This window comes from Cnephaeus nilssonii, assembly GCF_951640355.1.
Source record: "Cnephaeus nilssonii genome assembly, chromosome: 14".
NCBI classification, from domain to species: Eukaryota; Metazoa; Chordata; class Mammalia; order Chiroptera; family Vespertilionidae; genus Cnephaeus; species Cnephaeus nilssonii.
Window position 1 is genome coordinate 16,520,481 of NC_137085.1, and position 13,576 is coordinate 16,534,056.

At 44.5% G+C, this 13,576-nt stretch overlaps 1 pseudogene across 1 annotated transcript; it reads left to right on the plus strand.

The window, feature by feature from the left end:
- Positions 1-8,348: 8,348 nt before the first annotated feature.
- On the plus strand, positions 8,349-9,325 carry LOC307111139 (olfactory receptor 1J4-like; annotated as a pseudogene). Its single transcript has one exon. The product of its transcript is annotated as an olfactory receptor 1J4-like (transcript).
- Positions 9,326-13,576: the final 4,251 nt, after the last annotated feature.

Sequence of the window (13,576 nt, forward strand, 5' to 3'; positions counted from 1 at the left end):
AGCAAGACTTTATAAATGCATTTTTTAAATGAAGTTCATAGCACACATCTAGCAATGGATCCTACCTTAACACCTCATCTACTTCTGATATTAGTACAGATATAACTAAATCTATATAGATATAGATATAGAGATAGAGATAGAGATAGAGATAGAGATAGAGATAGAGATACAGGTATAGATAAAGATACAGATATAGAAACTAGTACAGCAGCGATAGTGAAGATGCCCCTTACTCGTGGTTAGTGTTTACATGGTATTATTTCCATCACTTTAAGGTTTGCTATGTCTTTATATCTGTGACGTGTCCATCACTAACAGTGTAAAGTTGGATTTCCTCTTTTTATGTAAAGCAACCATTATATTTGTGGAGAATTTTATCTATAAAAATCCTATATAATAATACCCTAGTATGCAAATTGATCAAATGGTGGAACAACCAGCAGAATAAATGGTCGCTATGACCAGGGGCCTGATGCTCAACACACGAGCTGCCCTCTGGTGGTCAGTGCGCTCCCACATGGCTAGCGCTGCTCAGCCAGAAGCCGGGCTCATGGGTGGCGAGAGCCTTGGCAGTGGCAAGGGCCTCTCCAGCCTCCACTGCAGGCGGGCAGTAAGGAGCGAGGTGTCCCAGACTGCGAGAGCCCGGACTGCGACTTCTGGCTTAGAGATGTCTGACTTCTGGCTTAGGCCCAATCCCGGGGGCAATCGGGCCTACCTGGGGAGATCCGGCCTAAGTTGGCATGTGGACATTCCCCAAGGGATCCCAGTGAATTTCATGCACTGGGCCTCTAGTCTAATATAATCATAATATATCTAAATATATATTTTGCATATTACTGATTTTTACTTGATACACCTGTTTCACATTTATTGTCTCTTACCTTCCTCCCTTTTGATTAATCAAATATATATTTTTATTCTATTTCCCTTTATTTACATATTGATCATATATTATTATTATGTTGTTGTTGTTGTAATTCTTTTATGTGCTATACCAGTTATAGAGATTACCTCTTACCTACTCTTTAATTTTTAATTATAGTTTAATATACAAAACATAAAATTTATCATGTTAGCCATTGGAGGTATACAATTGAGTGGCATTTAGGACACTCAACACCAATATCTTATACTAGAACCAGTAAAAAAACCTCTGTAGGTCATCAATGCAATATAGTATTTTTCAACAGGGAGAAATATAAGAACAGAGATATTTATGAATCAATATGGAGAAATAGGTTATATTGTTAAATTTTAAAAAGCAATGCGTAAAAGGGCATTTATACCATGCTACATGTCATGTAAAAATGAAGGGGATGTAAAATATTCATATATATGCCCATTTAAACATAAAGACTCAAAGGAAGTAGTTAAGATCTTGAAACATCCCAAGTGCCCATAAGTAGATGAGTGAATAAAAAAACAAAAACCCATGATACATTTACACAATGGACTACTACTTGGCTGGAAAAAGGAAAATCTTTTGAGACAGCATGGATGGACCTGGAAATTATTATGCTAAGTAAAAAAAGCTATATAGAGACAAATACCATATGATCTCACTATTTGTGTATTCTAATGGTCAATAATGAAAAAACAAAATAGAAACAGAAGCATAGATACATAGAGTAGACTGACAGCTGTCAGAGGGGAGGTGTTAAGGAGGGCTGGGTGAAAAAATGGTGAAGGAATAAAGCAAGAAAAAATATATGTCACATATAGACATGGAAAATAGTATGGTGAGTGCCAGAGGAAAAGCGGTTTTGGGGAGGTGGAAGTGAACAAAGGGAGGATCAAAGGAGAGGGCAAAAGAGATAACTATGGGGGGTAAGTGCACAATGCAGTATGCAGATGTTGTTTTTTTGGCTGTACACTTGACATCTGTATGGTTGTATTAAACAATGTCAATAAATGGCATTGCAATCTAGAGCAGACTGATAGCTGTCAGAAAGGAGGGGTAAGAATTATTTATGTCGTTTTGACTATGTTGTCTTTCGCCACTAAAAATAAATAGAAGGGGTGGTGAATAAAGCAAAATAGAATAAAGTAATATAAGTGAACCTAATTATAATCCTATTATACTCTGTAATTACACCAAAGAGGAAAATAAAATAAGTACCCTAAGTAATTCCTGAACCCAGAATTTTGACTACATACTGTCACAATAAAAAAAACAAACCTGCCAACAAATTTTTAAGCTGTACTTAGTGTGTCATCAACAGTGGTATGTCAAGATTCTGAAACAACTCATCATGTATCCAAAGACTCAGCAAATCCTACCTAATAAAAGAGTAATATGCAAATTGACAGCACCTTCGCTATGCCCAAGCCACGCTCACCAGCCAATCAGGGTGAGTATGCAAATTAACCCAACCAAGATGGCAGTTAATTTGAATATCAAGACAGCGAAGAAAGAAGCCAAGTGCTGCAGAAGGGAGCGAAGCTGTGGAGAAGCAAGCAGGCGGGGCGGGGAGAAGGAAGGCAAGCAGGCAGGGCTGGCGGAGAAGGGAGGCAAGCAGGCAGGGTGGGGGAGAGCGCAGCAGTAAGCCCTATTGCAGGAATCTTCCTGCAATGGGCTACTAGTAAGTAAATATTGAGGAAAAGGGAGTCTCTCTCTCTCTTTCTCTTCTCTCTCTCTCTCTCTCTCTCTCTCTCTCTCTCTCTCTCTCTTGGGCACTATGTACATGGAAAAGGAGAGGCTGGAAAGAACTCTCTGGTGTCAAACTAGAATTGGAGATACCAATTAGAAATCATGGGCTTTTAAATGTATAAATAGATTGGAAGTTATAGGTCATATATCAACATCTATGCTGTTTCCATCTCCCATTCTTCCTGTCTCACTCCTGACCCATCCCTTTGTGGTTAAACATTCCTTTAGCTTCTCAGTTTCTAGTTTCTTTTATATATATTTCCCAGTTGGCTTCTCTGAGATCATTTAGAATACTTGTAGGCAATAAGCACAAATAAAGTTTCAAAATGAATAATAAATGATAAATGATTATAACTTAGAGAATAAGAATCTATGAGTCCATAATAACATCCTACATAATAAAAGGGTAATATGCAAATTAACCCTAACAGCAGAACAACCAGTAGCTATGATGTGCAATAACCAACAGGGGTCAGACGCTCAATGCAGGAGCTGCCCCCTGGTGGTCAGTGTGATTCCACAGGGGGAGCTCAACTTAGCCACAAGCCTGGCTGATGGCTGTGAGAGCAGCGGTGGTGGCGGGAACCTCTCCTGCCTCCTCTGCAGCTGGCAGCGCTAAGAATGTCCGACTGCCCGGGGCCCTGATCCTGGGTGCCAGAGGGAAGCCAGTGCCAGCAGCCAGGGTAAGGAAGGCCTACTCTTGCACGAATTTCATGCATCAGGCTTCTAGTACATAAATAAAAAACTAATGAGTGTGGGAAAAGAGTAATTTTCTTCTTATAAGAGAGTACAAATAATAAATCTGGAAGAAATAATCCTATATAATAAAAGCATAGTATGCAAATTGTCTCCTAGACCAAATGTTTGTCCAAGAGTTCAACCAGGGGGTGGGGCCAGCCAGGGGAAGGAAGGGAAGCCCTGGCCAGCAGCAGGGGCAGCAGCAATGGGAAAGGGAGGGAGGCCCCAGCCAGTGCCAGTAGCAGTGGCAGCAAGCATTTGGGGGAAAGGAGGGAGTACTAGGCTGGCAGCTGGCAGCCGCTAGGGACCCTACCAGTGCACACATTTCATGCATGGGCCTCCAGAGGAATTATAATATCACAATTTGACAACAACATTTGCAATAATTTTCTAATATAAGAATCACCAATGGATGTCAAATATAATAAGTTGAAATTTTAGTAAAGGAAATGTTATGTTTGTGTAGTATCAAAGTATCTACCAAAATGATATCTATTAATTACAAGGTTAGAATAGTAACTTAAAAAAATAGTAACTTTCCAGTAGATAACCTGGCAGACACTACATTAGCCAATTATTGGTTAGGGCAAAAGTATGTTTAGAGAGATGGATAAATGTGTTTGTTTTTCTCTGTGTGTATGCTACCATGAAAAATAATACAATAATGATAAATAACAATCTCTCTATATATAAACAGGTAATATGCAAATTAGCTGGGCGGCACAAGTGGCTCAGGAGGAGGCTGCATCATGACCACTCAGGAGGTAGCTGTGCGCGCAGATGGGCAGGAGAGGACTGAGTGCCACCCCCAGCCCCAGCGGACACACACCAGGGGTGGGGGCATGCTCCAAGTGGCCTCCCCCTGCATGTCTCACTTAGTGTGTTACTTATGATTTGCATGTGTGTAGACAAGTGTTTTTGAGCAGACATACACCAGGGGTGGGAGCGTGCTAGAGCGACCACGGCATGGCTCGGAGCACGCCCCTGGTGGGTGGCGGCAGCAGCCAGAGAGAAGAAGCCCCCGTCCCAGATGCCTGGCGGTGGCAGGAGCACAGCAGCCCAGGTCCTGGTTTGTGACACCAGCAGCCAGAGTGAGGCAGCCTGGGACCCGGGTGCCTGGCAGCAGCTGGAGCAAAGCAGCCCAGGTCCTGGGTGCCGAAAGGAAGCCGGTGCCTTCAGCCAGGGGAAGGAAGGCCTTTTCTTGCACGAATCTTTGTGCATCAGGCCTCTAGTATGTGAATAAACTCTGTGTTTTGTGTACTCACAACTGGAAACTTACTTTTTTCCAACCTTATTTGGCATTTTACAATTTTTCTCTATGTTTAAAATCATTTAAATATTAAGTTGAAAAATCCTTTGTCCCAGCTGGAATAATGCCCAAGAAGAAAGGCATCAGGGCATCACTAGAATCAGGGACACTGTCTCCTAGGACTCCAGTCCCTCTCGCTCTTGGACCCACAACTCCCCAACGGGCAGTCAGAAATTAGCCAGAAACTTGTGGACTTGGACTTGGTTGCAGTCTCTCATTAATAATTAAGTGTTATCATTGGACTCATTTCTCTGGAGCTGGTTAAGGGGGAAAAAAGTCTGTAGAAGTGCCAAGTCTCCATATATTTCTTCTGTGTGTCTGGATGTAAAGTCTCCAGAAGAAAACCTGATGAGCTGGGCAACAGTCTGGAGCAGAAGGTGTCTGAACTCACAATGATGAGCCCAGGTGAGAGGAGCTGGAAATCTGCGCTTGGTGATGGATCTGCCTGTGTGCTAGTGGGTTCAAGTATGAGACTCTGTGTCCATGACTGTGAGGGTGCATGTACTGTGTATGCTTGTCTACGTGCTATTTAATAGTTGTGTGTGTGTGTGTGTGTGTGTGTGTGTGTGTGTGTGTATGTGTGTGCTATGTATGTGAACAATAGTCCCGTTTTAGCACCGGTAGTACAAGTTATCACCTCCAGGCGTGTGATTAGGGACTCCTGATTCATGTCTCTGATCATACTATTGTCTCTGCTGCTGGACAGGAAGATGCCCACCTCACCAGGAACCAAGGTCAGGTCAGAGAGGGCTCAAACCTCTGCTTAGCAATGTGGGCTGCTATGTCTGTGGGTGAGACACTCATGTTTATTGCACGAAGGTGTGCTGTTGGGTTTTCTCTGTGTATGTGACCATGTGTGTGTGACCCCGTGCATGGGGTATAGGGGTATTTTAATGATGGTGCCTGTGATTAAACAGTCTTAACTGTTCCATGCTGACTGCCCTCCCCAGGAAAGGGATGATCAGAAGTGGGGAAGCATGTCTCTCATTAATAGGAGTGTGTGTGCTGCTTGCTGTAGTGAGTGTGGCTAGGTGAGCATATGTGTCATTAGTGTGTGTTTCTTGTGAGATTTTTGAATTGTTTGTGGTCTTGTGTGTTTTTGGTGCGTGTGTGTAGTGTTTGAGTTATATATATATGGTGAGTTGAGTCTTTACCAGGTTGTCATGAGTCAGATGTGTTAGTGTGTTTGTGGGTGAATGGAACATCGTTGAGTGTTGTGCATATCTTACTTAGTATGTTACTTATGACTTGTATGTATATGAGTGTTCGTGTGCTGAACCACAGATAGGCTATATTTCCCTTAGGATGGGGATATGGGCACTGGTGACTGGAATCCTCAAATCAGGTGTGTGTGTGTGTGTGTGTGTGTGTGTGTGGTGTGCATCTCTGTATGTGATCTGCATTCAGGACCTCAAGAATTTTCTTAAGTGTCCTCCTTCTGGAGCACCATTAGCTGAGATAACCACACTCAAAGCTTCTCCTTGCTTCTTTTTAAAAATATATTTTTTTATTGATTTCAGAGAGGGAGAGGGAGAGAGAGATTGAAACATCAATGATAAGTATCAGCTTCCTCCTGCATGTCCCCGACTGGGGATCAAGCCCACAACCCAAGCATGTGCCTTTGACCAGAATCGAACCTGGGACCCTTCAGTCCCCAGGACAACGCTCTATCCACTGAGCAAAATCAGCCAGGTCTCTCCTTGATTCTATAAAACAAATGTGTTCTCATTTCCATGTACCCAATTGACTGATCAGAATTTTACAACCTCTTCTTTACTATATTAAACATCAAAGCAAAATAAACTGTAGGTATCATGCTGTGTGAGTTAAAGGGCAGAATCACCACCATATAGCAGTGAGACCTTGGGAAAGTTACATAAATTTTTTAATCCTCACTGGAGGATATTTTTTTCCTTTGATTTTAGAGAGAGTGAAAGAGAGAGAAAGATAGAGAGAAATAGCAACATGAGAGAAACATATCAATTGATTGCCTCCTGCATGCACCCCGATTAGGGCTCAGACCGGGAAGGAGCCTGCAACCAGGGTACCTGGCCTTGACCAGAATTGAATCAGGGACCCTTCAGTATACAAGCCAATGCTCTACCACTGAGCCAAACCAGCTAGGGCAACTTACATAAATTTTTGGCCTCAGTTTCCTTGTTTCTGTGAATCTTACAGAGATTCTCAGTAAATATTTATTGTATAAATAAAGTTAATGTACTTAAAAATTTATTATCAGTTGGAAAGAATATAAATATGAAGAAAAGAAATTACCTTGGAAGAGGACCAAGAATTTTGGACAACTTTTGGTCCTCACAGCTCTAAAATAATATGTTGTTCTTGACTCCCTTAAGCAAGAAAAGGGAAGTTTCCATGTGTAATGGTTACTGATCACAAAGATATATTAGATGGAACCCGAAGAATTAGCTAATACCTGGAAATATTTAATAAAGAGAAAATGATAATACATATATATTCATTTATAAACATTACATATCACATATATTAGGATTCAGATATACACACAAGTATATATGTGCCCTTCTGTTCCCTAATGTATAGTGTGACTAGAGAATTTGTGTCATTTCTATTTCTTTAAAGCTAAAATAGGTAAAAGAAAACAAATTCTTAGTACAGCTGTAAAGAGGTTATAAAATCTGGGAATGTGTCCAGCTGCATTGGTTCAGTGGTTGAGCACTGACCTATGAACCATGAGGTAACAGTTTAATTCCCTGTGAGGGCACATGCCTGACTTATGGGCTTGATCCCCAGTAGGGGGAGGTGGGGCGTATGGAGGAGGCAGATGATCAATGATTATCATCATTGATGTTTCCATCTCCCTCCCTCTCCCTACTTCCATGAAATCAATAAAAATATATATTTTTTTTTAAATCGGAGAATGTAAGATTGCTGAGTGGATTTAATTAGGAAAGATAAGGTGCGGTCTCTAGCCGAGTACCCAAATGTTCAACAAAAAAGCTCAGCATGATTATGAAATATAGTTTGTGTACTATTCTCTTTTGGATCTATTCTGGCATCAAGTGGTTTTCAATGGCCACCCATTTCTAGACTGTCCTTGGATTCACATTAGCTGTGGGTTAATGGGACCCGGCAGGTTCACAGGAGGAGGGTGATTATATTCTAAACTCCCACCCAGCATTGGAGTCTAACGTTACTTTCGGGCAGAAACAACTGACACCACTTTGCAGGGGCTCATCTTTTGTTTCTGCCACAGTGAATTATTATGGTTTGGCTCTGGGCTGGTGTAGAAATGATCCCTCCATGCTCATCAAAATCTAATCTCATAGGAGTGGGGACCTTGCTTTTTTGTTTACTGCTGCACTTCAGTCCTTAGAAGAGGTCCCAACACAGAATTGATGTTAAAAGTAATGGTTGATTAAAACAGCAAACCCCCTCCAGCTTCTGCATGCTGATGTCTTGTTAACTACAACATGGGGGATCAATGTATTCACGGAACCAGACTTCAATAGAGGGAAGATGTATACACCCACAGGTGGAATTATTATGAAAGTATTTTAAGGTGATGTTCCTAGAGAATGACAGTATAAGATGTGATAGTCCTGGCCATCCTATCCAGGCTCCTGAGATTCCCACACTTTCTTCATCCCCAGCAGACAGAAGAGCAGCATGAGGAGGGAAAACCAGAGCAGCATGTCCCAGTTCCTCCTCCTGGGGATCCCCATTGCGCCAGGACAGCAGGGCGTGTTCTTCACCCTGTTCCTGGGCATGTACCTGACCACGGTGCTGGGCAACCTGCTCATCATCCTGCTCATCAGGCTGGACTCTCGCCTGCACACACCCATGTACTTCTTCCTCAGCCACTTGGCCTTCTCTGACATTTCTCTTTCCTCTGTCACTGTCCCTAAGATGCTCATGAACATGCAGACTCGGCAACAATCCATCTCCTATGAGGGATGCATTTCTCAGTTGTATTCTTTCATACTTTTTGGTTCTCTTGACAATTTTCTTCTAGCTGTGATGGCATATGACAGGTATGTGGCCATCTGTCACCCTCTGCACTACACCACCATCATGAGTCAGGCACTGTGCACGTTGCTGGTGGCTGGCTCCTGGATGGTTGCCTGTGTCCATGCTCTTATTCATACCCTCCTCTTGGTCCGACTGTCCTTCTGTGCTGACAATACCATCACCCACTACTTCTGTGACCTCACTGTGCTTCTGAAGCTGAGCTGCTCAGACATCTCCCTCAATAATCTGGTCATCTTCACCGAAGAGGAATGCTTTACTTCCTGCCATTGAGCATTGTTTTGGGCTCATACATACATATAGGAACTATCATCCTGAGGGCGCCCTCCACTAAGAGACTCTCTAAAGCCTTTTCTACCTGTGGCTCCCATCTCTCTGTGGTGTCTTTATACTATGGGACACTTGCTGGTGTTTACTTTTTTTCCTCATCATGGGGTTCCAAGGACATAATTGCTTCGGTCAAGTATACAGTAGTTACCCCCATGCTGAACCCCTTCATCTACAGCCTGAGGAGCAGAGATATAAAACAGGCACTGGAGATGTGTATAAATAAAATTAGCTTTTTAAAGTGGCAATCACTAGATTCTCTTGTTGCAGTCGGGAGCACAAGGAGATAGAACTAAAATTATTTATGCTTGTCATCTCCATAAAACATTAATAAAATATACATTCTGTTGTCATGTACAAGTGTTGTTAATATGTCAACTAGGTCATATTTGCTACTTGGATTGTTAATAATTCATTATTATTTTGTACTTATCCATCGTCTCTTATGAAATACTAGACGCCTAGTGCACAAAAACTCGTGAACTAGGGTGGGGGTCCCTCAGCCTGGCCTGCACCCTCTCGCAGTCCGGGACTCCTCGGGGGATGCTCACCTGCTGGCTTAGACCTGCTCCATAGGGGAATGGTCCTAAGCTGTCAGTCAGACATCCCTCTGGCAGCCCAGGAGCCTCGGGGAATGTTCAACTAACAGCTTAGTTGTGCACCCCGGGGGTGCGGGCCTAAGCCAGCAGTTGGACATCCCTCTCTGATTCCTTGACCCCTCACTCCTTGCTGCCCACCTGCTCGCTGTTCCTTACAGCTTGGCTCGCTGCTCCTTAGTGCTGCTGTGGAGGCGAGAGCGGCTCCCACCACCACCGCTGTGCTCTCCACCTGTGAGCTTCTGGCTGAGTGGCACTCCCCCTGTGGAAGTGCACTAAAAACCAGGGGGCAGCTCTGTGTTGAACATCTGCCCCCTGGTGGTCAATAGACATCTTAGTGACTGGTCATTCTGGTCATTCCGTTGTAAGGGTAGCTTAGTCTTTTATTATATAGACTAGAAGCCCCTTGCATGAAATTCGTGCACGGGGTGGGGGGAGGGGAGCGGGGACTGAGAATGTATGTGTCCCTCAGCCTAGCCTCTACCCTCTCCAATCTGGGACCCCTCTCACAATCCAGGACTGCTGGCTCCCAACTGCTTGCCTGCCTGCCTGCCTGATTGCCCCTAACAGCTTCTGCATGCCAGCCCGATCACCCCCTAACCCCTCCCCTGCCAGCCTGATCAATGCCTAACTGCTCCCCTGCCAGCCTTATTGCCACTAATTGCCCTCCCCTGTGGGCCTGGTCACCCCTAACTGCCCTCCCCTGGAGCCTGGTCACCCCTAATTGCCCTCCCTTGCCAGCCTGGTTGCCCCTAATTGCCCTCCCCTGATGGCCTGGTTGCCCAAACTGCCTTCCCCTACAGGCCTGGTACCCCAACTGAACTCCCCTTAAGGCCTGGTCTCCCCTAACTGCACTCCTCTGCAGGTTTGGTCCCCCCCAATTGCCCTTCCGTTCAGGCCTAGTCCCTCCAACCCTCCCCTGCCGACCTGGTCACCCCCAATGGCCCTCCCCTGCAGGCCTTGTGCACCCCAACCCTCCCCTGCCAGCCTGGTTGCCCCCAACTGCTCTCTATTCCCGGCCCAGGTCACCCCTAACTGCCATCCATTGCAGGCCTCGTCCCTCCCAACTGCCCTCCCCTTCAGGCCTGGGTCCCCCACAACTGCCCTGCACTGCAGGCCTGGGTCCCCCCAGCTGCCCTCTCTTACCGACCTGGGTCCCTCCCAACTGCCCTCCCCTGCTGGCCAGGTCCCCCCCAACTGCCCTCTCCTTCAGGCCTGGTCCCCCCCAACTGTCCTCTCCTTCAGGCCTATTCCCCCGCAACTGCCCTCCTCTACTGGCACGATCACCCCTAATTGCCCTCTCCTGCCGACCTGGTTGCCCACAACTGCCCTCCCCTGAAGGCCTGGTTGCCCTCAACTGCCCTCCTATGCTGGCCAGGTCACCCCTAACTCCCCTCCCCTGTAGGCCTGGTCCCTCCCAACTACCCTCCCTTGAAGGCCTGGGTCCCTGCCAAGTGCCCTCCCATGCAGGCCTGGTTCCTTCTAACTGCCCCCCCCCCCCCGCCTACTGCTGGCCAGATTGCCCACAACTTCCCTCCCCTGCCAGTCATCTTGTGTCCACATGGGGGAGGCCATCTTTGACCACAAGCGGCGGCCATCTTGTATGTTGGAGTGATAGTCAATTTGCATATTACTCTTTTATTAGATAGAACTGTGTGTTCACCACCCAAATTCAGTTCTCCTTCCATCACCATTTATCTTCTCATCACCTTGTTCTACTCCCCCCACTCCTTTCTTCTGGTAATAACCATACTGTTGTCTATGTCTATGAATTGTGGCGTTTTTTTACTTAATCCCTTCAACTTTTTCACACAGCCCTCAAACACCCTTCCCCTCTAACAGCTGTCAGTCTGTTTTCTGTATCTATGAGTGTACTTGTATTCTGTTCATTGAAGTCAACACATATGGAAAATTATATGATATTTGTCTTTCTATAACTGGCTTATTTCGCTTTGCATAATAATCACAAATTCCATCCATGCTGCTTGCAAAAGGTAAGATTTTCTCATTTTTTATGGCCAAGTAGTATTCCTTTGTATAAATGTGCCATGGCTTCCTTTCCCTTTCCATCGAATTTATTGGGGTGACACTGGTTAACAATATTATACTGGTTTCAGATGCACAATTCCACAACACATCATCTGTACACTCTATTGTATGTTCACCAACACAAGTCTCCTTCCATCACCATTTATCACTCTTATATCCTCTTCCATTTTCCCCAAGGCAGACTGCCCCCTAGCAATTACCATACTATTGTCAGTGTCCATTAGGTTTTCTTTTTTACTGGAACAAGCAACTCAGAGAACAATTTGTACCACAGCATTTTTATCCACTCATCTACTGCTGGGCACTTAGGATACTTCCAAATTTTGGCTATTGTAAATAATGCTGAAATGTACATTGGAGTGCATATATTATTTCAAATCAGTGTTTCAGGATTCTTTGGATATATTCCCAGAAGTGAATCACTGGGTCAAAAGGAGATTCCATTTTTAATTTTTTTGAAGAAACTCCATACTGTTTCCCACAGTGGTTGGAGGGTTCCCACTAACAGTGCATGAGGGTTCCTTTGCTCCACATCCTTGCCAGCATTTCTTTGTTGATTCATTGATGGTAGCCATTCTGGTAGGTGTGAGGTGATATCTTATTATGGTTTTCATTTGCATTTCTCTGGTGATTAGTGACATTTAGCATCGTTTCATATTTCTATAAGTCATCTAGATGTTCTCTTTGTAGAGTATCTAAGCACGTCCTTATTCCATATTTTAATTGGATTTTTAGTGTTTTTTGGTGTTGAGTTACATTAATTCTTTAGACATTTGGGTATTAACCCCTTATCAATATATCATTGGTGAATATGTTCTCTCATTCAGTGTATTGTCTTTTCATTTTGCTGATAGTTTTCTTTTCTGTGCAAAAACTTTTTATTGGATGTAATACAATTGTTTATTTTTTCCCCTTCCTTGTGAGATATATCAGAAAATATAGTACTACAAGAAATCTCTGAGACTTTACTGCCTATGTTTTCTTCTAAAATTTTTATGGTTTTGAGTCTTACATTTAAGTCTTTAATCCATTTTGTATTTATTCTTGTGTATTGTGTAAGTGGGTGTTTTAATTTCATTTTTTTAACATATCTGTCCTATTTTTCCAACACAATTTATTGAATAAACTGTCTTTACCCCAATGTATGTTCTTACTTCATTTGTTGAATATTAATTGAACATATAGGAGAAGTTTTATTTATGGACTCTGTATTCTGTACCACGGATTTATATGTCTGTTTTTATGCCAGTACCATGAAGTTTATATTACCACTAGAGGCCCGGTGCATGAAATTCGTGCATGGGGGGGGGTGTTCCTCAGCCCAGTCTGAACCATCTCCAACCTGTGACCCCTCGAGGGATGTCCCACCAGGATCAGGCCTAAATGGGCAGTCGGACATCCCTCTCACAATCCAGGACTGCTGGCTCCCAAATGCTCACCTGCCAGCCTTCCTGATTGCCCCTAACCGCTTCTGCCTGCCAGCCTGATCACCACATAACCACTCCCCTGCCAGCCTGATTGATGCCTAACTTCTCCCCTGATAGCCTGTTTGCTCCTAACTGCCCTCCCCTGCAGGCCTGGTCCCCCCCCAACTGCTCTCCCCTGCAGGCCTGGGTCCCTCCCAACTGCCCTTCCCTGCAGGCCTGGTTGCCCCCATCTTCCCTCCTCTGCCAGCTTGGTCACCCCTAACTGCCCTCCCCTGCAAGCTTGATTGCCCCCAACTGCTCTCCCTTGCAGGCCTGGTCCCTCCCAACTGTCCTACCCTGCTGGCCTGATCGCCCACAACTGCCCTCCCTGGCAGGCCTAGTTCCTCCCAACTGCCCTCCCTGATGGCCATCTTGTGGCAGCCATCTTACGTCCACATGGGGGCAGCCATCTTGTGTGTTGGAGTGATGG